Genomic DNA, 27,292 nt, shown 5'->3' with positions numbered 1-27,292 from the left:
CCAATAATGACATTATTGAAAGACAATAGGTAGGTATCCACAATTACAAAACAAGGATGTCCAGTAACCACGGTTTTATGTTTAATGAGAACTCACCAATTGATGTATTTTACTTGCTTTAGTTTTTTATTTATGTTAACATAAAAAACATTATGATACAACTGCTGTGAAATTCATTGATCAGATGGAGCATACTCCACTACGATTTTTTTTATCCAAATAAAAAAAAAAGAAGAAAGTTAAAAGGCTGTCCAGTAACCATGATTTTATGTTTATGAGAACTCATTTATTTTACTTTCTTTATTTATTGATTTAAGTTATCATAAAAATTATTATATACAACTGTTGCGATATTCATGGATCAAATATGGATATGGAGCATACTCCACAGCACTGTTCCACTACAATGTTTTTATCCGAAGAAAGTTCTTGTCGATAGAACTCTGTCTATTACCTTTCACGCTTAAACTGCTGAACTGATTTAAGCGGGTATGGAGATAGTCTGAAACCTTAAGAAGAACACAGGATAGTTTTTATACCGAAAATCAACCCCTAAAGGGATACAACATAACCGCAATACACGCGGACAAAGTCGCGAGTGGAAAGCTAGTATTGGTACCTCTATATTAAGTTTGAGTTTGTATGGATGCGTCCATAATAATAATCATAAAACGTGGTATTAAACCGTTACATTTGCAGTTATCATTAACATTATCCTCATAAATTCTTGTTGTTTCATACAACACGCGCTTTTGTGTGCTTATAAAAATATCCCAATAATTCTCAAGCGCTGGTCTTCCTAACAATAGCAGAGTTTTGGAGTCATCACAACCTTGACAATAAATGGAATGTAACATCAAAATGTGAAGCAGGAAACGGCCTTTACTGAAATTTATTGCATCCATCGCGCTAATGGTATCCATATGATAATAGGCTAACCTGTTTCATAATTAGATCTCTTGGTTTGGCTAAATTAACTCTAAATTTCTTAAAAAATGTTTATTTTTATAAAAGAATGTCGCATATAAGAAGAGTTTTAATAGACACAGGCTGTTAGTGGCATCGTAACGAAAACTTTGAGAGACGATTCAGAGCATGACTCTGAGTCGTTATCAAGTGGAATTATCTGTCACAAAAGTATGGAACTGAAAATAAAATTAAATTAAAAACACACTAAAATATTCACGAATTTTCCGACAGAAAATGCCACTTGATATCACCTCAGAATGTTTCAATTGTTTAACTCTTGATCACTCTGCTTTCTCATGCCGTCAATCCACTAGGTGTCGTATATGCAAAAAGAAACATCTGGAAGAAACATTAAATACACGCTACTAGTAAATTGCGGTTGTATTATTTTTGGGATCAGCTTGTACCATGGTCCGAATCATCCCCCTCAGTATTCTTTACGAAGTCACTAACATTCTGTATATTAGTAGATTTCTGATATTTCAGATTTAGAATTCAATCCATCAATCAATTATTCTTTATTGCAGAAAACATAAACTCAGGACATGTACAGACGAATAAAATAAGCATAAAAATAAAATAGTATAACGCTGCGATTGTGACCTGAGTTATGTACTTTCGTTTCTTTTTTTAGTTGTAAATATACATTCACATACGCACAAATACATACATATCCATAACCTATACAATATAATACATGTAAGGAGAATAAGAAAATAATTACAAAGTTATTCCTGAAAGAAAATCGCCTTCACTCCTGCTCTAAAAGAGTCTAGAGAAGGAGTCCTCCTTACAGTGTCAGGCAGAATTCATTTATTTTTAAAATTGAGATTTATTTTTGCTTTTATAGAAATTCGTAAGCTGATTTTATATGTAATCAGAGCCAGGAAAGATTTTGAATAAAGAACTGTTTCATAATAATAACATAATTACGCACTTACTACGTTTGGCGCGAGCTTGATTTACCTTTTAATAATGGAGTGTCCGGGTCTCTCAGATTTTTTTGACGTGATTTATTGTAGATTTTGCCGCAAATGGCAATAATTACTTACCCGGAATGTTTAGACCTAAAAACAGCAATCTCTGCACATTAGAACAAAATAGCCATAAAACTCTTTAGGAAGGTCGATTAGTAAGTTAGATATGGGTGGTCTATTGCCTGTTAGCTTATTAACAGCCGTAAATAATCGAAAATATTGTTATATTTCATAATTACTTTTAAAAGCAAAGTTATTAAGACAAGCCTGAGGCAATCTACTTACGAAATTCCTTCCGAATATTATATTTTATTAATTAACTACTTGTTTTGATCAATGATTTACAATGACGTAAATTTGTACATTGTAAAGGATGTTTATGTTATTAATAAGTAATATAACCTACTTAACAGCCACCGTGGTCCAATGATTAAAGCGTTAGGCTCACGATCTGCAGGTCCGGGTTCGATTCCCGATGGGGACGTTGTCGAAATCACTTTGTGAGACTGTTTGTTTGGAGTTTGTTTTGCAGGCTTGAATCACTTGATTGTCCGAAAAAGTAAGATGATTCCGTAGTTCGGAAGGCAAGCCGTTGGTACCGGGTATCCGCCGTTGGAGCAGCGTAGTGGAGTATGCTGCATACCCCCTCCGGTTGATTGAGGGCAGACCTGTGCCCAGCAGTGGGGCGTATATAGACAGTCTATATTGCGCATGTCAATATCAAGAAAGTAAACGAAATAAATACATTTACTTGGATATAGTATTTTATCCACATAACATCATCGCGTGCGCCGAGCGCAGACGTGTGAAAGCGTGGCATTTGTGCTTGAGGCGACCAAGCGTAAATGTCAGCGCAGACGCAACTTGCAAGGGTCAGCGCAGACCAAGAGCAGTGGCGAACCGAGAATATATTATGTCTAATAATCCTTTTCGCGTCGATAGCAAACTTAAGTATTCAATAATGTCGACATTAGGCTAGTCACCAAACGTAAACGTAAAAACACTAAATTAGGTACTATGGAAATTGTATAAAAAGCACACTGTGACGTCATAGAAATTCATATCACAAATAAGATAATTATCACTAATTTAAGAGCCGCGCTCTTGTCGGTGTAGCATTCTTCATGCTACTTTTTAGGGAAAAATAAGGCAGTGGTTTCCCTCTTGCCTTCCGCCCCGCAGTACTCTGTCTGACGCGAGTAGGATAGCGCCCAGAGTAGAAATAAGATAATGAAAAAATAAAATGTTTTTCGTCACTTTTAGATCTGTCTTTATTAAACAATAATCAGAATTTCATAATTTAACTTTGACGATAAGTACCATCCAAATTTACCCAATTCTTCGAGAGATATTTTTCCGCTTGGTCTGCGTCGACCCTATAGCGCATTTCGCGCATGCGTACTAGATGGATTGGATGCTATGAAGTATTACGGCGCATTTAATAGAGGTTAATTAGGAAGATCACAGATAGTCGAGTTATTTATTGAAGTTATCAATGTATCCAATATTATATTAGCTTGCAGGTAAACTTCAAATTGTCATAAATATTAATTAAAACACATAATAACGGATTCTTACCGCGTTTAAAGAAGGAATATGAGACTCCCGATATTTGGACACTGTTGCATAGATGATATCATGGCACTTGCAACAGTGTCGAAATTCTAATGTGTTTTAATTATGATAATAACCGCGTAAACTTAAAACAATGTCATAAATATTATTTAGCGACCAATTACAGTAACATTATTTACTGGCTCAAAAGACTCTTCACTCAATATAATGTTGTAAGAGATATTGCTATGTTTTCAATAGTCTTTAAAACCTGTACGAATCGTTACATCGCAGTGTTACGGGTTGGAATCCCAATTCGGGCTCTTAATCACTAAATTTGACCTTATAAGCTTGAATTCATGTTTGGTTCATAGAAAATTGACATCATGTGGTTTGTGCCCGGTCAATGGCAATAGGCTTGCCCCTATAAGTCCCATGTAGACTTAATCTGGTCTGCGATTGTTGAAGTTAAGCAACTTTCGCAAAGGCCGGTCATAGGATGGGTAACCACAAAAAAAAATTCGTCTCGAGCTCCTCCTTGCTTCGAAAGGCACGTTAAGCCGTTGGTCCCGGCTGCATTAGCAGTCGTTAATAACCATCAATCCGCACTGGGCCTGCGTGATGGTTTAAGGCCCGATCTCCCTATCCATCCATAGGGAAAGCCCGTGCCCCAGCAGTGGGGACGTTAATGGGCTGATGATGATGGTGATTTGTGCCCGGTCAATGGCAAATAGGTTTGTATATGTATAAGTCCCATGTAGACTTAAACTGGTGAGGAATGGCTGTATTGTATTTACTATTCCTTCGGGGATAGCCGTAAAACATCTCCACCAACCCGCAGTGCAGAGTGGTGGAGTATGCTCCATACCTCTACCGGTTGATTGACGGGAGGCCTGTGCCCAGCAGTGGGACGTATATAGGCAGTTTATGTATTCTGTTTGTAATTTTTGGAACCAGCTGTTGTCGTAAGCTCGACGCTTTATTAATAGTTATAAGAACACAAAATTACATTTCAATCTATGAGGAAAGATTCGGAATTAAGTGCTATTAGAGCGTTCGTCAAAACGTGGGTTTCATCTGAGCTGGCATTTATAGTTTATAGGCAATCTTCACTGCGCATGAGTGTCGAAAGGCCACGACTAGCTAAGTAGTTTTTAAGCCTTTCGTGTTAAGTATGAAATGCTAGGTTTTGCTCGTTATGTGGAAATCATTTACATATATTATTCATAAGTACATCTGTATCCTGCACAGGCCTCCCCTCAATCAACCGGAGGGGGTATGGAGCATACTCCACCACGCTGCTCCACTGCGGGTTGGTGGAGGTGTTTTTACGGCTAATAGCCGGGACCGACGGCTTAACGTGCCCTCCGAAGCACGGAATCATCTTACTTTTTCGGACAATCAGGTGATTCAAGCCTGAAAAGTCCTTACCAAACAAATGACAGTCCCACAAAGTGATTTCGACAATGTCCCCATCGGGAATCGAACCCGGACCTCCAGATCGTGAGCCTAACGCTCTAACCACTAGACCACCGAGGCTGTGAAAACAAAATGAAACAACATAAAACTGACGACAAAAGTAAGTGGAAGTTTGTAGTCGTTACATGAGCCGTGTCAGGGGCCTTTGGCGGCTCAGTAATAACCCTGACACCAGGGTTGATGGGGTTGGTATTTCACCTCACAACCCACACGATAAGAAGAAAAAGCCGACGACAATATACCACCTATCGGAGGCTCCTCCTTCAGAGTGTGCAATAGACTTGGCTTGAACAGCATTGAAAAAAAGTGCGTCACTTCTCGACAATGATAGTTACAAATCGCCTTTGTTGACTATTACCTATAAAGAATCTCAAGATAATTTCTCATATTGACAAGCAGAGAAGCGAGTGAGCTAAAGGTTTTAAATATCTGGGATCTATGTGCAGATTGGAGTCACTTAGTCATCTTTACTAAAATCCACCTGTCATGCTGCCATCCACCTAGGGCGTGGGTCGACGAGACCCATTTGTCACATTTGAAGAAATATCATGTATCATAAATGTCTTTTTTATATACAAATAAGCCAACTAGATATAAAAGTGACTAATTTAGAATACTAGTATTCAATAGATGTCCAATGCTAAAGGTTGCCGCCCACTTGGCAGCTAAATCTAAACATGTATCGCTTAGTTGACTTTTACAACTTGCGATACATCAGCAACTTCTTTATTCATCGAAGCATAGAACCACAGAGTTCATGCTTATAGAGCAGTGGTTCCTAACCTTTTTAATGTCACACCCCTGTGAACATGTATGGAAATTGAATTAAAACCACACAAAACGAATATGTGTTTATTATAGTAAATTAATATAATATATAAATCTCGGAGTTAACTAGTGTGAAGGTTGAAATTGATTTGCATTCGCAAGTTTGACAATAATTATTAGGTTCGGTTTCACTCAACGCGCATCTCATGTCATGCTCAACATTCAGACGGTTTCTGGCTTTTGTTTTTAATGTAACAAGAGTTATAATACTATTTCGTGCCATCCCGTGTTACCCTCCTAGAATCTCCGTTTTACCCCTGAAGGGGTAATTACCCCTAGGTTACGAACCACTGCTATAGACAGATGCCGTGGGAGCATAGCCAATGCATAGCGGTGCAAGTGACACCTATAAATTACGTAAGGTGTTTACGGTAATGAAGAACTTTCCAGGCGACGTTCCCCAAAAAAAACTACAGATGGCGCTGTACAGTTTTCCCTTCGTTTAACCTTCTAAATTCATGGATAACAAGGCATATGCATATTTTATCTTTTTAAGTGTAAATGATGACCCTTGTTATTACACCTAGGCTCAACACAACACAGCAATTACCAATATAATTCTATACATAATCTGATCCAAATATCAAGCAACAATTATTTTTAAATATGCTTCTGTCATCACATTATATTTTTATAATTTTGTATAATATATATATAATAATGTATATACATAGTAATGTAATATATGTGTGTAATATATATATAGTAATGTATATATGTATAATATACATACATGTATATACATAAATATAATAATAATTTTGTACCCGAGTAATGAGAAAATAGGTACCTAATTATCACGTTAAATCTAGACAGCGCCATTTATATTAGTTTTGAGGAACGTAGCGTGGAATGTCACTCATTTTAGTGTTATACTACAATAGACGCCGGCGCAGGTATTTCAGGCTTCACAGGAATCCGGCGGCTCGTGCCCTGACATTTGTACTTGACACCAATACATAGAGTAGGTAAAGGAAAGATTGGACACCTGTTTGAAGTGAGTTTGAGAAAGGCTGAAGAGGGGATTGTTTATCGTTGGATACGCACCATTCAGCGCTCACAATATATTTTTATTGTGTTTTACTTATTAAAATAATTCTTATTTCTTTATTCAAAAAATTGGTACGTACTTAGTGATTTAATTGTTTTAACACTTTATATAGGTACTACATAAAAGGTTCTATTATCTAGGTAGTAAAGTATAACTTTATCTAATCATATAGATTAATTTATTTAATTACGAAAGAAATATTAAAAATATTTTAAGCAATAATTCAGGACGATATATCTTTTATTTTTTATTCCGTTATAATCAAAAATAAAGATGTATTTTTTTATTGCTTTCTACTAACTACTGTATTTAATTATTAAGGATTTTACTCTGAACAATATTGAAGTTGTAGGCATAATCTCACAAAACTTACCTAGCTGCCTTTCACCTGATCTATCGTGCGGCATCTAAGCAAGCTCACCTTGACCTGCGCTGAATGTCACATCTTTGCATAATTACGAACAAAAATAAAAGTATAACTCGATTTGGTGGAGTTAGTGACCATTCACTCGCCGCGTGACCGGTAGTGCCCATTGTTATATACGATACGATGTTTTAGTGAGAAATAAGATTGACGTATAATTAATGTATAAATTCTCTGACGAAATGGGATTAAACAAATTATAGAATTTTCGACGTATCTTCTCTATACCAAATTCTTGTTCTTACGCAATTTTGAATTTTATTCTTCCAAATCGATGCACTGTCAGAATGTTCATTTTTGTATGGTATTTGTATCACCATTATGGAACAGATAAGGTCGAAATTTGTTATGTAAAAAAATCGGCGCATACCTAATGTCAAAAAATAACAAACACAGAGAAAGAGGAAGATACTCGAAGCCTTTGAAATATGGTGCTGGAGGAGGATGGAAAAAATAAGTTGACACAAAGGAATACTAATGAAAAGAAAGGAGACAAATATTGAGGTTTTTAGGACAGAAGAGGCAAGACAATTGGACAGTTAATTTACTAAAAACATCGTAGAAGGGAAGATAGAAGGAAAGAGAGGAATCAGAAGACCAATAAGACCTTATATGGAACAAATTAAAGAGAAAGAACGTCATGTCTTGAGGTAGTCAAAGAATTGCATTTGATAGACAAGAATGGAGAATGCTACACCGACAAGAGCGTGGCTCTTAAATTAATGATGATAATAACCTAACAACTGTACGCACGGGATTTTTCAAAACAAGATTAGCATATCATTTAATAGTTACAAATTATAACTTCCCCAAAGACAATGGATACGATAAGGAGGTCCCGGGTTCGAATCCCGGTGGGGACAAATCACAAAAATCACGTTGTGATCCCTAGTTTGGTTAGGACATTACAGGCTGATCACCTGATTTTCCAAAAAGTAAGATGATCCGTGCTTCGGAAGGCACGTTAAGCCGTTGGTCCCGGTTATTACTTACTGATGTAAATTAGTAGTCGTTACATGAGTCATGTCAGGGGCCTATGGGGGCTCAGTAATAACCCTGACACCAGGGTTGATGCGGTTGGTAATCCACCTCACAATCCACACGATAGAAGAACAATGGACACCAACCCAGACTGATTGACAGCGAGCATCCAGCATAATATACGCCCACTGGTTGCGACACGAGCCTTATTAGTGAACTTGATTTGTGGCTCCGATTCTTAGACGTTTGGACATCTTCCTGAAGGGCATATAAATACCACCTTCATTATTATTTTTTTAAATAAAATATCAAATTGGATACTAATGTCAATGTGACAAATTACTTCTAAAGAACATCGATTGGCAAACTCTCGTTCAAGTAGAAACTTTTAAGAGCAATATTGACAGTTATTTATCAATCACCATTTGCCCAGTCAAGTAGTTAATGTCATCTAACGAAAATATATAAGATATTGTGGTAATATGGTTAAGTGGTCAGAATGAGCGCTTTATTTCTTTTGTAGTGGAGTTTGAATGTCGGGTTGGGGTCCACCGGTGAGACTCTTTTTGATCGAAAACATCCTGAAAAACTGCTGATATTCTATTTTTGATCATTTTAATTTGCGATAAATATAAATGTGTATGTAACATCGTAGAAGGGACGCTACTGGACAGACGGAAAGAGAGGAATGGGAAGACCAAGAAGAGATTACATGGAACAGACTAAAGAGAAGGCGAACGTCGTATCTTATAAGGAAGTGAAAGAATTGGCCTTTGATAGACAATAATGTAGAATGCTACACCGACAAGAGCGTGGCTCTTGAATTAGTGATGTAATGATAAATATGTTTAATTATTCTTTGCCAAATATTTCTTCTCGCTGTCCAAATCTTTCATGATTAATATTTCAAATATATATTTTAAATATGACATTAATATGATATTAGGTATTATGACGTAATCTAATAAGGATATCCATTACTATGTAGATTTGTGAAGAGATGATCCTGATGTGGCCTCGAGATTAACAGAATTCAAAAATTTACACTAGAGTGGGTTTGGCATGATTTTTGAATATAGATTAGGTAGATAGGTTTATGATTATTGTATTTTGAATATAATATTCAAGATTTGAACATTCTCATCCGCCTTGTTATCATGAACTGCGCATAATTCGAATCCATTTTTCGAATTTTGAACCTGTCACTTTAGAAATTATGGCACATCTTATTTCTTTTTTAACTAAATCACATGATAAATTTGAAATTAAGCAATTATTTTTTAACTAACTTTGGTAGTGTCACATCTGAACATTCATACTAACTTAAATTATAAAATTGCTTGGAAGAAATTACTACCTTAGCAATAAGGACGCCGTTTGTACTAATTATTATTTTTTAACTAACTTTGGTAGTGTCACATCTGAACATTCATACTAACTTAAATTATAAGATTGCTTGGAAGAAATTACTACCTTAGCAATAAGGACGTCGTTTGTACTAATTATTATTTTTTAACTAACTTTGGTAGTGTCACATCTGAACATTCATACTAACTTAAATTATAAGATTGCTTGGAAGAAATTACTACCTTAGCAATAAGGACGCCGTTTGTACTAATTATTATTTTTTAACTAACTTTGGTAGTGTCACATCTGAACATTCATACTAACTTAAATTATAAAATTGCTTGGAAGAAATTACTACCTTAGCAATAAGGACGTCGTTTGTACTAATTATTATTTTTTAACTAACTTTGGTAGTGTCACATCTGAACATTCATACTAACTTAAATTATAAAATTGCTTGGAAGAAATTACTACCTTAGAAATAAGGACGCCGTTTGTACTAATTATCATTTTTTAACTAACTTTGGTAGTGTCACATCTGAACATTCATACTAACTTAAATTATAAGATTGCTTGGAAGAAATTACTACCTTAGCAATAAGGACGCCGTTTGTTCTAATTATTATGTATGTTCTTGTTTATTTATTGTGTTTCTTTTGTGTGCAGTAAAAACTTATTGCATTGTACACTTAATAGTACGCATTTGGCAGCCATTTATGAAAGACAATCTTTTGACGATAAAATGCAACTTTATTATTATAGTTAAGCCGTTGGTCCCGGTTACTACTTACTGATGTAAGTAAGTAGTCGTTACATGAGTCACGTCAGGGGCCTTTGGCGGCTTAGTAGTGACCCTAACACCAGGGTTGATGAGGTTGGTAATCCTCTTCACCGCCCACACGGGAGAAGAAGGAGATTATAATTAAAACACATAATACCGGGTTCTTACCGCGTTTTTATCAGAGATATGAGACTTCCGATAACTCAACACTGTTGCAAGTGCCATGATCACGGGACGACTGATGAAATTGGAGTTGAGTAGGTATCGGGAGATGCATATTCCTAATTTTAACGCGGTAAAAACCAGTATTATTGTGACATTTTATTACATTATTTTGTTTTTTCTTGTATTGTCAGGTCTTGCCAATAAATTCAGCTCTAGGTTCAGCAAGTATTGGTTTTTGCTTTTTGTTATTTGCGATATCGAATGACGAAACGAGCCATCAACATAATATGTTTTTTGGCGTGACTTATTGTAGGTTTGCCGCAAATGGCATTAACTACTTGCACGGACAAAGGTGTCGCCACCAACCATTATGTACCTACTATACAGTGCAACCAACAAGATACCAAGTGAGGTAGCACTTATACAACTGCACAACCATGCGATATCCGACCGCGCCGTGAGGTAGATCCCTTAGTTAAGTACCTACCGCCTCAACGTGACATATGGGTGCAGTGAGGTGATTCTCAAGGCTGAGAAGACAATTTTACCAAATATGTCAAGTAGCCAACTATAGACGCTATCTAATAAATAAGTAGGTATATAAAAAAAAATTAAGACGCGCCGCTGCTTGCGCAGGAGACGCATGCGCCAAAGTCATCGCATTTTATAAATCTTTGTATAACAAGCCGCATTTTGCCGCTTTTTTTGACGTGACTTATTGTAGATTTGTTGCAAATGGCATTAACTACTTGGCCGGACTAATGAGCGCTGAAGATCCGGTACAAAGTAGAGATCGATAGGGATAAGCGCTGAATGCGGGAAATTGTCGACGCGACGGTACGGTCACGAGCATTAATATGTATACACTTTGGTACCATGTCACATTAACTTTTTTGACAAATTGAACTGTAAGTCTCACTAAATGTCAAATATGTTAGTGCGACAGAGTCCTAAAGTGGGTACATTATATTGCTCACTGTACCGGGGTACTGAAGTACGTTTTGCCGCAAAACGCCATGACTTGGGCGCGTGTTGCTTCTGCGGGCTGCAGTGCGACTAGGTCGATCGCACTATCCATAACATAGTCGATATTCAAGGTCAACTATTGATAGTATAACTAGCCCTTAAAAAAATGTCCGTAACTCACTGATGGACTTTCCAGGCTAGGTTCACCAAAATCAATATAGATGGCGTTGTACATATTTACTGTGATTATTACCTATTTTCTCATTACTCGGGTACATAATTATTCCAAAATACAATGTAATGGCAGAAGCATCATCATCAGCCGTACGACGCCCACTGCTGGGCATAGGCCTCCCCCAAGGATCTCCACGACGATCGGTCCTGCGCTGCCCACCACCGCGTCGGTCCACCTTGTAGCGGGCCTACCCACTGAGCGTCGTCCGACACGTGGTCGCCATTCAAGAACCTTTCCGCCCCCTCGGCCATCGGTTCTCCTCGCTATGTGTCCTGCCCACTGCCACTTCAGCTTGACTTTAGTTCTCCTGCGGATCTCCTCATTTCTGATTCGATCGAGCAGGGAAATACCTAGCATAGCTCTCTCCATTGCCCGCTGAGCGACACCGAGCCTCCTCACGAATGCAGAAGCATATATAAAAATAATTGTTGCTTGATATTTGGATCACATTATGTATAGAATTATGTTATTACATATATTACTTCTCTTTATTTTGATCAGAATAATAATGGGTGGAATATGTAATTGTGCCTGGGTGCAATAAAAAGGGTCATTATTCCCAAAAGGAAAGATAAAAGATGCATATGTCTATTATCCATGAAATTAGAAGGTTAAACGGAGGAAAATCTATTCAGCGCCATCTATATTGCTTTTAAGAAACGAAGCCTGAAAGGTCCCTCTATGAGACAGCTAGATATCGCTGCCACACTCGCTCGGTGTGGCGCAAGCATAATAGTTGCCCATTCATGACCAACATCGTCCGTTCTCATTCATTCTCAATCAACACTAACAGGTTGGTATTTTGAATTGATCATTATTTTGCCCTTTACGCGGCGATGGCTCAGCGATTGTAGTCCGGCAGCCGATCCCACGACCTCGGGTTCAATCCAGACACGAAGCCATTACTCCTGGTGAGGGCAAGTAATCGTGTCCTTTGAAGTAATTGTTGGGATATCGTGATGGTAGAAACAGTTTAACATCAGTTAATTGACTTCTTAATAAGTGAGAGAGAGAGGGTGGACCCGCCTTCTTTGTTAGATATAGACCTCAATAATAAGCCTTAAAGGGTACCTTTTGACAGATTACCATAACGAATCTGCTTATATGCGCGTGTCATGAAACACATCATACATTGAGATAGTTATGCCGTAGACGCGACGAGCGGCGATGATCAAAAGGCGCGGCCCTTTGATGTCGCCGCGACGCGTGACTACCTCAAAGGGTCCCGTTCGTTCTTTTGTCAGGTTCCGCACATGGGGTTGTGCTTTTCGCTTAATGATGGATGCCTTTGGATTTGTGTCTAAATAATGATACTGGAAATAAAATTATGTTATTGTTTTCAAATCAGCATCTGTTTATTTTGAATTAAATCGAGTACTGGAGTAGTAGTAGTGGTCGTGTCTCGCGCCGCGGCTTTTGCTGAGTGAGGCCCTTTTATAAAGGACACCACCACCATTGTTGATCAGTCCATATACTCAATTACAAGTTGCCTTAATATCTACTGTCCATTTATATGTTTTATAAATTATAATAAAAATATATTTATTTATATAAATTATAATAAAAATTATAATTATAATAAATAATATTATAATTTATAATATGTACTCTCTTGTGTAAGTTGTTTTTATAACGTGTTTTGATTGTAAGTAAAGTGTTATTCCATGTTTTGTTTTTTATTTGTACCTGTGGTGTCCCTTTACAATAAACTTTCTTTCTTTCTTTAACAAAGCTTTTTAACTTGTAATTCTAATAAAAGCTTTTTACGTGTACCTACGTACAATAATTTAAAAAAGGTATTGCTGTTTCAGTTTATTGTCATTTCTTCTCTGGGAAGGCATTTCTACCTTAAGCTATTTAATTATAAGTAACATATAGGTAAGGAGCCGTGATAGTCCAGTTGGTAGAATGCTTGCCTCTCACTTTGAGGTCGCAGGATCGAATCCAGCACAGGCCAAAATTAACGATCGCCAAATTTGTTTTCGAATTCATGCTTGGATCATAAATGATAATCACGTGCTCAGCGGTAAAAGAAAACGTCGTGAGGAAACCTACATTTTCACATTTTCGGAAGTATGTCATCATAATCATAATCGTGATCTAACCTGTATTGGGCTGGTTTTCCCTTCGCAGCCTGTCAAATCTTCAGGTTAGGTAAAAGGACCCTGTGAGAAACGGGATAATGCTAGGGAGGTGACGATTATAAGTAACATATTTCAACCCCCCCCCCCCCCCCAAATACAAATACAGGGTGTTAGTGACGTCGTAACGAAAACTTTGAGGGATGAGTCAGACCATGATTCCGAGTCGATATCAAGTGGATTTTTCCGTCGCAAAAATCATGTATTTTTTTTAGTTTTTTAAAATTATTTTCAATTCTATACATTTGCGATGGAAAATTCCACTTGATATTAACTCAGAATAATCAGCTGAATCATCCCTCTCAGTATTCGTTACGATGTCACTTACACCCCGTACAAGTACATTCGGTAGCCATACAAGTAGGTATGGGTGTTAGTGACACCGTAACGAATATTGAGGGGGATGATTCAGACCATGATTCTGAGTTGATATCAAGTTGAATTTCCTGTCAAAAAATTCATGATTTTTTTTGTTTTTTTGAATTATTTTGCTATCCATACTTTTGCAACGCAAAATTCCACTTGATATCACCTCAGAATCGTGGTCTGAATCATCCCTCAAAGTTTTCGTTACGATGTCACTAACACCCTGTATATTATATTTTTATTTATTTATATTACTTATTTATTATTTTATTATATTTTTATTTTTCCCTAAAAAAGTAGCATGGAAATGCTGCACCGACAAGAACGTGGCTCTTAAAATTGATGATGACGATTTCAACAAACACTTTCCTACCATCAACACGGTTATAACTTCCCACCACAGTTTTTTACCCGGGATATGTCTTTCATCACATGGACAAAGTTCCCCCGGTAGACTGTTTCATAACACGTAACAAGTTTTATTCCGTCCCCGGTAGTTTTTTGTCGGATAACTTCTGAATCTAATAACCACCACCTGGGGCGGACAAAACCCGGATATCGACGAAACTTGTCTGGATATTGTCACGGATATGGATGACCAGTACATGAGGAATTATTGAATTGTATAAAACCGTGGTACTGAAGAGTTCTTTAATTTATTTTGAGTTTTGTTTATTTTCTTAGTTTTATTTAATTTTATTTTTGTTTTGTTTGATATTTTTTTTCTGTACACAATGAAACAGACACAAGAAACATACAAAGAAAACAGATAGTACAGGCAAGCTTATCTCTAAACAAAGAGATTTCTATAATTGTTTTGTTTATGGTGTAAATAAGGTATATTATTTTTTTCTTATAAATCAATTTAAGTAATATTGCATTCATGTTATGTTACACAACTAGGTATTCATTTAAAAAAAAGTCAGATTATGTAGTGGACGGCAAAATCAACTCTACATTATGTACTACAGTATTTTTTCTTTGTAAATATAATATTAGAGAGATACATCCATCGCAAGATGAACTAAGTACTCATACCTCGTCGAGAATTCTGTTAGACCAACGTGGTAGGTGGTTCCGCTGTATCGCCGTGTATAATAGTCGAGCAAACTGTGTAAATATGCCGCCACCAATCTAAAATGATGTTATGTTAAGGATGTATTTTGTTTTTATAATAATATTAAGTAATTTGACAGATCTAAAACCATAAACGGTTTATTAAATCATATATTTGGAGCATTGCACACTATGGAAGTGAAACGTGGACTATGACACAGAGAGACAGAGAGAGGTTGGAAGCGTTTGAGATGTGGTGTTGGCGAAGGATGGAGGGTATAAGCTGGACTGAAATGGTGTCAAATGAAAAAGTGCTGGAAAGAGTTGAAGAAAAGAGAACCATATTGAAGACTATAGAGAACCGGAGAGGAAATATGATTGGCCAACTGATACGACGATTCATTTATAACAAACATTATAGAAGGAAAAATTGAAGGGAAGAGAGGAAGGGGTAGACCTAGGATAACATTTATGAAACAAATAAAAAAGAGATTGTGCAGGTCGTGTCGTGTCGGGAGGTGAAGGTTTTGGCGGGAAGAAGAGATGAATGGCGGTTACTCCACCGACAAGAGCGCTGCTCTTAAATAGAGAGAGAGAGAGAAAACCATAAACATCTGTATAATTTACTCCGTATCATAGGCTAAAACAAATGTCAAGTTTTAATAGAAGATCAATCAGAAGTGTAATTTACTTATTATGCCTATTACCTCAGAGAGGGCTGCGGCCTACTTGGGACAATTACCTCGGAATTCAGCTGCGAGGTCTGCGATTGAGTTAAAAACATATTTAAGTTTGAGCGTCGCACGGATGACGGGGGATTACTCTCTGTACCGTGAGAAAAATGTCTTGATCGTTGATTGATTATTACTTAAATTCACATCACAATTTCCAGCGTATAAAGCTGTGGCATTTTCGTGACAATTATTTAAAAAAATAAGTTTGAATTACCAAATGTATCTCTGCAAAAATACTTATAAGTAGTGTTTTATTTGGCTACACAAATTTATGTTTTCTTTTTATATGTAGATGGATTAGATAAGCTTTTATGATAAAACTATATTAAAATTTTGTTGTTGCCACTGCTTACCACTGCTTACCACAATTTTAGGTAATGAAATAGAACACATTGTTTTAAGTTTACGCGGTTATTATCATAATTAAAGCACATATCCCCATTTAAACGCGGTAAGAACCCGTTATTATGTGCTTTAATTAATGAAATAGAATATCTAGTCTCACACCTATTCTATTACCTCCCCTGTAACAATTTGCTATCAAAATGTTTCTCTCTCAGATTTTAATCAACCAAGTATCAAAACGGTTTAGGAAGCTATAACGAAATAAAAGCAGGTAAATAACACGGAACGAGTGGTCGGCCAAAGTTTTAATTCTATTACTGTTCGCTTCTGCGTAACGATGTCGTATTCTTTGGAATCTGCGTGGACGCTACTATATACTGTTTTTTTAAGATAATGATATTGGAACGTGACATTTAATTTAATAATAGTATTTTTTGTTTTTATAGCATCCACCCGTGCTTAGGAAACTTACAAAGAGAAAATTAAATCAAAAAAAATCTGACTAGGACGAGACTTGAACCCGCAGCCCTTGCCGAGCCAGGACGAGCGTGTTAACCACCCTGTGGTGCAATGGTCCCTGCTTGACAAGATCTGCGGGTTCAAATCCCGTTCGAGTCAGAATATTTATTTATTTATTTATTAGGCACATCAACATATATTCGATTAAATTTTCTATTAGGTAGATAGGTGTCCTAATCTGATCTAGTCTAGCCTACAAGAACCCACTGCTGGGCAAAGACGTTTTCCATATGTAGGTTAATATTTCTTTAATTACATAACATAAACAGCCTATATACGTCCCACTGCTGGGCACAGGCCTCCCCTCAGTCAACCGGAGGGGTATATGGAGCATACTCCACCACGCTGCTCACTGCGGTTTGGTGGAGGTGTTTTTTCTTTAATTAAAATATTAATATTTAAAAATATATATAATATTAATTTAAGGTAATATTTTTAATGTTATACTAGTATCACCATGAGATTATTCTAGAATAATCTCCATCAACTCTTTACTATACTGCTTCAAAGTATTTGAGTGGAGTCCTGCGGACAGCAATATAGATCGAAAATAGTCACTAAGTCCGCATCAGGAATCTAACCCGGAAGCAGATGTTCAGATTTTGAGCGTAATCTTTTATCTACTAAACCACAAAGGTTGTTAGTTAATAAAAAAAAACCTCTAAATAATAATAAAGCTACAGCTAACAGTGATCTCAATTATCCACAATCTCGGGGGTGCACTCAAACAATAGCATAATATTACACTGCGTGGCAAACGAATGTGTCTCCTTGCAATTTATTCGTCGCGCCGCTCCCGCAGGTGACGTTCGGACGTGTACCGTTTATTTTGCACGCCATTGTACGGAAATAATTAACGTGGGGTGCGCGATGTTTGAAGTGGAAAATGTTTTGCGTCCTTTTTGAAGTTTTGCAATTCTAATTTTTGGTGGTTTTTGCTATTTGTATAGTACAGGTATGATTTTACTACTACAAGGTGTATGATAAAATAAGCTTAAATATACTTACGTTAGAAAAAAATATAAGCAATGTAACAATAAAAACTAATATTAGGAAACTTAGGATATTTTTAAATTACTTACTTGTCTAAAAAATACAATACCTACTTATACATATAATAGCGTCTAAATTTCTGATTGCATATGCATAGTCAGAGGTAACCTACCATCGTATGACAAAAAAAAACTTCGATTCACCGAGCTTGAAACTAAAAAAACATACTTATTGAACATAAAGTCATTCTATATATTGGGAGATTAGTCAAATCGTGAACGATTACGAATTAGATACTGAAAAACAAATAAATATGGGATTAAATAAAGTAAAAACCTTCACTATCAAAACAAATTATATACTTACAACATATGTATGCGTCATACGGCTGATGATGACATATATGTTTATGTGTGTATGTATGTAGTATATTAATTTTGTTTTGTATTTTTCTTTTTTATTCTGAACACTTAGTGCCTCTCCACTTTAATTGACCTCTCACACCATGCTAATTGGCTGGAAGAGATCTCTTTTAGAGATAAGTCCACCTGTTGTACTATTACTATTTTTGTTTTCTTGTTGTTAATTCAATTAATATGTACAATATAGAGTTAATTAAGCCCCCTGTACCTATAACATGCTTTCCCCTTTCTTCAATATTTTCTTAAACAATCCAACACATTACTGTCTTCCAATATCAATCGGCGAAGTTCAAAAGAGTCAGTAGACAAGAATCAAAGGTGAATGCTATTGGAAAAGTTCCCCGTTCTAAGGAAGCGGTTAAAAGTTTGGAGAATCAAGTACTTACCTCTTAAACTTAGGTGCAATTATATGAAAGTTAGATCTAAACTATGCCAGGTGCGGAGTGCAACTGCATTTGGCGCATTTTATTCGGTGGAGTTGAGATAATTGTTGTTTATTCTTGGGGGTAAAAAGGTCAAATTGAAGCAATTCACCTAACGAAACATGCTAACATTTGATGATATTAATGAGTACCTAAATGATAACAATGTCTGGTATTAAATGTGTTCCTCTAGTTATTAAATAACTTGTAATGTCTAATATCATTGATTTAAAAGATGTTGAAAGCTGTTGCAGTTTCTTGTCATTTCTTCTCGTCAGCCATAACACCTTGCTAAATGACATAAGATTAAAAAATGATAAATTGACCTTGATTTAATGATAGATTGCAAAATAAATCGAGCGCTGAAGATTCTCACCCGATTAAAAGCCGCGGGCAAAAGCTAGTCTATATATGAATGTAACTTCATCATCATCATCAGCCCATTAACGTCCCCACTGCTGGGGCACGGGCCTTCCCTATGGATGGATAGGGAGATCGGGCCTTAAACCATCACGCGGGCCCAGTGCGGATTGATGGTTATTAACAACTGGTAATGCAGCCGGGACCAACGGCTTAACGTGCCTTCCGAAGCACGGAGGAGGTCGAGATGAAAACTTTTTTTGTGGTCACCCATCCTATGACCGGCCTTTGCGAAAGTTGCTTAACTTGAACAATCGCAGACTTAGCGCGTTTACCGCTGCGCCACCGAGCTCCTCAAATGGGTAAAAAGGTCACATTGAAACAATTCACCTAACGAAGCATGGTAAGTATCTGATATTAATGATTAATGTCTGGTATTAAATATGTTCCTCTAGTTATTAAATAACTTGTAATGTTTAACCTCATTGATTTAAAAGATGTGTTGCTATTGCAGTTTCTTGTCATTTCTTCTCCTCAGCCATAACACCTTGCGAAATGACGTAAGATTCAAAAATGTTAAATTGACTTTTAACAAGTTAATGATAGATTGCAAAATAAATCGAGCGCTGAAGGCTCTCACCCGATTAAAAGCCGCGGGCAAAAGCTAGTCTATATATGAATGTAACTTCATCATCATCATCAGCCCATTAACGTCCCCACTGGTGGGGCACGGGCCTTCCCTATGGATGGATCGGGCCTTAAACCATCACGCGAGCCCAGTGCGGATTGATGGTTATTAACGACTGCTAATGCAGCCGGGACCAACGGCTTAACGTGCCTTCCGAAGCACGGAGGAGCTCGAGATGAAAACTTTTTTGTGGTCACCCATCTAATGACCGGCCTTTGCGAAAGTTGTACTTCAACAATCGCAGACCGAGCGCGTTTACCGCTGCGCCACCAAGCTTCTCAATATGAATGTAACTTAATTTTGACAAATCCTCGGACAATAGAGCACAATGGCGCACGGTAACGGCCAACGAGTTATATTTCCGCGTTAATTATTTCCAGTTAACAAGGTGTTGTCTCACTGCTTATTTATTACTCTGTGAGCGGTGAGCAAGCTGTTAGGGCTGCACTGCACTAGACGCGTTGGCAATAAATTATATTATAAACACTTCTTACATGAACCCGTATTTTTATTTATTTATTTATTTAATAATCACACGTAACAGGTTACAGATACAAATCTTATAAAATAATACACTTTTTGAGGTTCAGACTGTAACCCAACTAAACGTATGCAAGTTATATAACACTATGGTGAGAAAACACCACGCAAATTAAAAGATATTACAATAAAATATACTTAGCTCCGCAACAACATGGTAACAATTACGATTCATGGATCTACCGCCAAATCTTCAGGTAAGCATTATGTTTCTAACAAGAAAACGAATGAAGGCAGGAAAATTATTATTAAAAATATCAATATCCTTGTCATTAACGACAAGGTCGTTGTACTGACGACACATACGGGTGATAGGGTTGTAAAAGGAGGTGTTATTACGATACACGCACAGATTGAATGGTCTAGGATTCCGGGAACGACAGTATGTATTAAAATTAATAAGGGAAAGAAGTTTAGGAGAGTCAACCTTCGAGTGAATAATTTTGTAAAGAGTGGTTAAGCTGTTAATCTGGCGACGGTTCTCCAATGAGGCTAGATGGAATTTGTTGAGCAATGAATTGTAGGAATTGAGACTGCGATTGCGATGCGACTGCGATTGTATGTGAGAAAAAAGAAAAGAAAAATGAGACTCGGAAAAAGCTCGGTGAGGTTTGAGATGTGGTATTTAGTTAATCTTGCGATGGATATACCTCTGACTACCCCAATTGGGATATAGTCGTAAGCTTATGTTGTCTTTGCACATAGTTTATAATAGTATAAGCAGCGGCTTAGCACCGTAAGCGCGCGACTCTTTCTCTCCTCGACATACGTCACCCGTCACTCTCTCACAGTACTGCACAGAAAGAGACAGATGTTCTCTGTTACGGCGAGAAGGAGTCGCGTGCTTACGGCGCTAAGCCCGCAGAGCTCATCATCATCAATTTAAGAGCCACGCTCTATAAGACACGACGTTAACCTTTTCTTTAATCTGTTCCATGTAAGCTCTTCTTGGTCTTCCCCTTCCTCTCTTTCCTTCTAGCTTATAAGCAGAGCTATAAGTCAACAAAAAATAGTTTTTTTTTTTTACTTATACCTATTGCTCTGCTTTTTTTTACTTATAGTTATTTTTCATATTAATTGAAGTCTGAAGTAAATGTGTTCCTTTAGTTATTAAATAACTTGTATACCTACGTTGATTTAAAAGATGTGTTGCTGTTGCAATTTCTTGTCATTTCCTCTCCTCAAGCATAACACCTTGCGAAATGACGTTAGATTCAAAAATGTTAGATCGACGTTTAACAAGTTAATGATAGACTGCAAAATAAATCTACTTACCTACTAAATTACATGATAATTACGTTGAATAAATGATTCTGATTACTGAATTTCAATTGTTTATGATCGATGATCTCATGCATATTGTCTACTATCTACTATTTATTATCTAATAATAATTTATGTTATTACTTTTTATTATTTTTAAAACATTTTAGCATATTTCTCGCTCCATGTGAACCACGACCCTTACGTTCGCCAGGCTCGTTAGTCACACCACCTCGCGAAAGAATTAACTGCTGTATTTTGACACTTATTACTTACACTACAGAGGGTTTTTTTTATTTTATTTCTCATTTTATTCGCCTCGGGAGATTTATCTTGCAGTGTGTCGCGGGCTTTGTAATTAATTGCCTCTGCTTCTGTTGCTTGTAAATATTGTAGTGATTATTATTATAGTAGGTACCTAGTGAATACTTATTTTAGTAAGTATATTTACTTTGCAATCTGTCATTAGGTACCCTACAGCTTTTGAGATTTAGAAAAAACTAAGCACTTATTTTTATTGTTATATAATGCTTAATGTAAAAACCTTCTTGTGTACGATAATTGCTATTTAATCATTCAAAAGTTGAAAGAAATTACCACCTTAGCAATAGCAAATCAGTTACTTCTTACTAAACGTCAAATTAAACACGAAATTATTATGAAATTTGTATGAAAAAGCAATCTGTGACGCCATAGGAAAACTTGATAAAATGTCGCACTTATTATTACGTTTTTCTTGATTAAAACTCATAAAATAATAATAATAAAAATAAAAATAATGTTTATTTCTCTCACTAGCTTAGAACTTGAGTACAATATCCAATTTTTTTTTTTTTTTTTTTTTTTTTTTTTTTTGACGTGACTTATTGTAGATTTGCCGCAGATGGCATTAACTACTTGGCCGGACAAATGGGGAGCGCTGAAGGCTCTCACCCGGTACAACGTTTAAGACAACAGGCCTGAGGGTGCCCAGTTGGGCGCGAACCTCGGCTCAGGGCGTCGTCTGAGAGGAAAAATATTTGAAAGAATTAATCGACCCTAGTGGCTCGATAGCGATAAGCGCTGAATGAGGGAAATCGTCGACCACGCCGGCGGGGTCGGTATCGGGGACCTGAAGTGTTTGGTGTCGCGAGCTGATTGGCTGCCTCTATGGCTAGAGTAATCGGGTCGTCGGGATCGTATATTACGTCCTTCGGACGCCGATACTTTTCAGTACCGTCCCTAAGCGGAATGTACTCGGAAGCCGCAACTACCAGGGGATTTGGGTGGTGCGGAGCAGAATCGAAAAAACGTTTGGAAGCTAATTTGAGCCATTGGGCAATGGTTGGCAGACCTAGGTCAATGTGCAGATTTTCATTGCGAAGGAACCACGGAGCTCCCGTGGCTTTCCGCATGAAACGATTTTGTATTACTTGTAGACGGTGAATTTGAGAGGGGCTCGCGTGAGCGAAAACTACCCCTGCATAGGTCATGATCGGACGGATGCAAGTCGTGTAGATTTTCACCTTATTCCTAAGGGACAATTTACTTCGCTTGTTAAGGAGACAATGAAGACGGCCCATTACAAACGCGGCGCGATCGCGCACTCGTTTGATATGGGCCTTGAAAGTAAGACGTCTATCTAAGACTACGCCGAGATATTTGACTTGCTCCTCCCAAGGGATCGGCTTGCCAAACATCGTGATGACTTTAAGTTGACGGCGTGACCGTGGCGTGTTATAATAGCCCTTTGAAAAGTACACCGCTGCACTTTTCTCCGGGTTTACCTCGATTCTCCATTTGCGAAACCACTTGCCCAAGGCATTGGCCGCGCGTTGGAGGATTCCGGTCATCATAACTCGACCACGGCACGAAGAATAGATGGCTGTATCATCCGCAAATAAAGCTAATTCGGTATTAGGGGATTTGGGAATGTCACTAGTATATAACAATATCCAATGAATACGGGTACAAAATTAATAAAGCAGGCGAGAAACTGGTGTCTGTGACAGGCGTGAGCCTGTGTTACAGATCACCCAGGCCCCAACCTTCGGACATTACGGAATAGATAATAGGCTTATACAGCGAGCTAATACTTTAAATGAGAAAGAACATTTTATACAAGAAAAATAAAATAGAAAAGAAGAAGAAATAAAATAAAATATAAGCTAATTATGTGGTGAATGTGTATGAGGTTTATGTGAGTGTGTGAACATGTAAGTATGTGTGTGAGTGTGTGTGTAAATAAGTTAAATAGAAAAAAGAAATTTTTTTCGTTACTTTTAGATGTGTGTTTATTTAGTAATCAGAATTTCATAATTTATCTCGAACCAAGTACACGACCCAATTATAATGTTGATGTTCCTTTTTATGCGATTAAATTTTTGTTTGTATTGTTAAATTACTGATTCTCACCGTAGCGTTTGACTACGTCGTAGCGCACCCTCTACGCTCGTAGCAGGGATGTTTACAAAAACACGATGACGGGCGTTACGCGGCGTCTTTATCGGCCATCGTAACCTTGTAGTCTTGTTGACTTGGATGGCTATATGCATGACAGAACTAAAACTATTATTATGATGTCAATAATAATAAAATAATTAAGTAAATAATAATAAAAATTAGAATAATACAGCACAATTAGATAAAATTGTCTTAAGGGGCCTCTCCGTGTTGGCTTCGGCCCATATCCGCCTTCCAATAGTCCGGGACTCCTTAGGCCTTACAAATATAGAATAATACCTACTATTATTTTCTCTCGCTACAGGTACTTTATATAGTTACTGGGAGAATCCCAAACCTTGTAAATGTATTTATTAATGTGTATTAGCAATATTGCTTTGATGTGTCATGTGGCCTTTTTAACAAAAAAAATCAATGACTATAAATAACATCTTTCTCTCTCTCTCTTTAAGAGCTGCGCTCTTGTCGGTGGAGTAACAACATCAACTTAAACAAAAATACAGAAATCTAAAAGAAGACCGCAATATCAACAAAGACATCGCACATACGAAACAAATCACTTCGCGCGGAAATTAAAAAATAAAAAGCAGAGCAAAAATGTTGGCGAGAATTTTTACCTTTTTTGGAAAATTATTACGCCCTAAAATACAACGGGAGGAGGTTAAAAATCTTGCGCTATCTGTTGGCGACTCTCCAAACTACCTGCTCAATAAATTATACAATCTGGGGTCACGACCGGCCTGCGCAGACGGGCGACTAGTGACGATTAAAAAAATATATTTTGGGCAACGACGACAGATACATAAGTCATTTGCAAGGCACTTTGTAATTACCTACTTATTTAGTCCATTCACCCTTTGTCTATAAATTAAATTGCTCTAAAAATAAAAATGTAAACTTAACTATTACATTTATATAAGTCATACACCTACTTCTTGTTATGTTTAAGTCCCATGTAATAAGTCTATTGCCACACATAACTGGACACAATTAGAAGATTTTTACGTTCTTGATTAGTTCTTCTATTGTGTGGGTTGTGAAGTGGAGTACCAACCTCATCAACCCTGGTGTCAGGGTTACTATTGAGCCGCCAAACGCCCCTGACATGGCTCATGTAACGATACTTACTTACATCAGTAAGTAGTAACCGGGACCAACGGCTTAACGTGCCTTCCGAAGCACGGATCATCTTACTTTTTGGACAATCAGCCTGTAATGTCCTAACCAAACTAGAGATCACAAAGTGATTTTTGTGATATGTCCCCACCGGGATGCGAACCCGGGACCTCCGGATCGTGAGCTCAACGCTCAACCACTGGACCCCGGAGGCCGTTCTTAATTGATAACTTGATAAGTTACTTTACCCAAAAAACTAGTACATAGGGCCTATGCGATTAAACGATTAAGCGATTAAACGACGAACAAGCTCGCAGTCGCAATGTGGTCGGTGTGCGCGCCCCGAATGCGTTACGCCGCTGGCGGGACGATAACTGTCATTGTAATAGGCCCGCGTATGTTTTAGATATTTTCCCAAATTATTGCACTCCCTTTTTATTGCCTTTTCGCCATTTACTTCCATACTTATGAATCATCACAAAAAATGTTTCAGGCTTCTATATTCTTCAGAAATCGATTATCAAAATGCACGCAGTTGACAACAGTGTCTTGTTGGTTGAGCAACCAGAACCAGAACGTGAGGTAACGTCCCCCGATACCGACCTCGCCGGCGTGGTTGACGATTTCCCTCAATCAGCACTTATCGCTATCGACCAACTTGGGTCGATTAATTCTTTCATAAAATATAACATTATTCAAGAGAATTGCTGAATTGTTTGATTACGACAAGCACCTCCCTACCTGAGAGCAGTATTATCACATTTCAGAAGTGGGATAAAGTTAAGTACACGCCTAGTTATAATATATATGTTCGCGCCCAACTGGGCTGCCTCAGGCCTTTTGTATTAAACGTTGTACCGGGTGAGCGCTCCCCATTTGTCCGGCCAAGTAGTTAATGTCGTAAATCTACAATAAGTCACGTCAAAAAAAGAGGTAACTTTCATAGATTTTGCACCACCACGGTCGACATGATGTCCTAGTAAAATGGAGCCCTTAAAAACTCTAAAAGAAAAAGCTCCCCAAGTTTGCCCGTTAGAGATTTTTCGTCAATTCCTCTCACCGACAGGACGTAATTAATTTTGTAACAGCTTTTAAAAAGTTTCCAAACTTGCTTAGAGGTGTGGCGTGTTTAAAAAGTTTTCTTATTTCCAGTTTGAGGTATGGTTTGGCGCTGTAGAAATTGATGTAAAGGAGGATTTTTCACTTCATAAGAGATAGAGTCTTCTTCTATCGTCTGGGTTGTGAGGTGAATTACCAACCTCATCAACCCTGGTATCAGAGTGTTATTGAGCCGCCAAAGGCCTCTGACATGGCTCATATAACGACTACTTACTTACATCAGTAAGTGGTAACCGGGGTAGAATAGAATACAGTTAAGTCCAACATCCCATGTTTATGAATGTCCGTGTTATTTAGTATTTCTCTCTCTTTATTTAAGAGCTGCGCTCTTGTCGGTGGAGTAATCGCCATTACTCCATAGATAGGGAATAGGGCGTAGTAGTTTAGTATTTACTTAATTTTATTTTTTTAAAAAGCTTTTCGACGACGGCAATGCTGATCAATTTACTCAAAGGTTAATACTGTCACTGAAACCTTGTGTCGTTACATGTTATGTTACATGTTAGTGGGCTCTGTTTTCCGCATTTAGACTCTAAGATGGCCCATTATGCGTGTAATTGTTGACTACGTAAGCCAACCAAACTCCTTCCAGAAGCACAGAAGCCTCCTGGGGTTTTCACAGGCTTCGCGGAGCGACCCCATTCCTTTGAGGATTTTTATCCGTTGTGCTGACACTCCCGTGCATTCCAGGACTACTATATGGGAAGCAGTTTCTTCTGCATCCAGACAGCCTCTACAAAGTGGGCTTGTGTCGTTAGAATAAAGAGTATTATTTATTTAACCTTTAACCGAATGAACTTTCACCTTCCCCCATACTTCTGGGCAACATTCCAACAACCTGCAATTTCCAGGAGAAACAATAAATTCAAGTAAACTGTGGAAAAAGCGCATCTAAATTGAATACACGTGTACGGGCCATAAATACCGGGACGTCGCGCCGTGTGTCTGGCCACTTAATCAGGTCTGACTCATGCGTTCACGACTTTATTCTTTAGGTTTACTTAATATT

The sequence above is a fragment of the Pectinophora gossypiella genome, chromosome 9 (genome assembly GCF_024362695.1).
Source record: "Pectinophora gossypiella chromosome 9, ilPecGoss1.1, whole genome shotgun sequence".
Lineage (NCBI taxonomy): Eukaryota > Metazoa > Arthropoda > Insecta > Lepidoptera > Gelechiidae > Pectinophora > Pectinophora gossypiella.
This window is presented reverse-complemented; position numbering follows the sequence as displayed.